Consider the following 1,524-nt stretch of genomic DNA (forward strand, 5'->3'; position numbering starts at 1 on the left):
TAGAGGTAGGGCAGCCGACTCGGGACCCGAAAGTCCCAGATTCGATCCCCAGCCATTCCCACATGTCTTGGTGTCTCTGAGCAAGACACTCAATCCCTAATTGCTCCTCGGGTGCTTACATAACTTCCCACAGCTCCATCTGGGTGTATCCCAGGTGTGATGGGTTAAATGCAGAGAGCTAATTTTGCCATTGTATGGGAACATACAATGATAACGCATAGCACGTATATTATATATACTACTTCATGTGTTTTACAGTAGTTGAATGCAAAAAACGCAAATGTACCCATTGTTAACTTATCAGCTCCTATTGCAAAGAAAAGTTGGCTTGTTTACTAAGGATTAATGAACAAATCCATCTGGATTTGTGACTTGAAACAATTAAGTTAGGTGTGATGTCATCCCCACAAACTTACAGATCTAACTGTGTTATTGCAAAACTTGGAAGTGTCAGACCAGCAGATATTACCAAAATAAATTTTCTATAATTTAATATTTCATTTAAATAAGTTTCCAGTTAGTCAGTGCTAAAGCACAACTGCTAAGGTTGTTTTTATCTTGTAAAGTTGCCTCATTTGCTAATATTGCTTAGCATTGATGGCTAACAAGGTATACACAAGTAAATTATTGTGTCTAATTGCAATACTGCTTAGAAAAATGTGAAAAAAAAAGAACAACAGATCAATTATTAAGTTTAGGCTAATTGAAATGGATGACCTAAAAGAATCATGGCAGCTTGCTTCCTCTCAAGAATTCATTTAGGCTATGATTCTTACGCAATAATGATTTTCTATGTAGACTAATGCAAAAGTAAAAGTAATAAATAACAAATGACAAATTATGTTCACTGCAATAAACAGACTCATCAAAACAAAGAATAATCGTCCAAACTAGAGAGGTTCATGATGGCTTGATCTATCAAGTAATACATTGACTGCCACTCCAGTCAAAGGAACAACCTACTGCACACTCCTCAGGATGCCCCGTTGCATTAGGATATTCCATTTAATTAGGCCAGATCCCTTTTAACAGTAACGTCTCTGAAACGAGCACAGAACTTGGAGTTTTAGTCGTTAGTAAAATCAGGTCAGCCTGTTTGAATCTGGAGGACATCCACATGCATACAAACATTGTTTTTCAAGCTCTATTTCAGGACAAGCTTGATAACTAAAAGCACAGGCATTGTTTAATGACTGAAGTAACTAAATGAACAAAGAATAACTGGGTATCTTTTATTATAGAAACAAAATGGGCAAAAAGAAGCACATTAATGAACATGTCCATCGACTGTATATTTAACAAATATGTTAGAATATTCTACAACAGTAATTCAGCTGTGGAGCACATATTTTATGATTTACTTTAATATTTTATATTGAGGTTGTTGAGGTTTGTGTACAAAAAATGTTTTATATAATCAACAGCTCAGCCATCAGTACAGTCTGAACTTAGGACCTTTTGATATGTACAGTATAGATTGTTGCCAAAGAATAGGAGTTCTAGCCTGCAGCTGCAAACAAGTAT

The sequence above is a fragment of the Nematolebias whitei genome, chromosome 20 (assembly GCF_014905685.2).
Source record: "Nematolebias whitei isolate Nwh7 chromosome 20, NemWhi1, whole genome shotgun sequence".
NCBI lineage: Eukaryota > Metazoa > Chordata > Actinopteri > Cyprinodontiformes > Rivulidae > Nematolebias > Nematolebias whitei.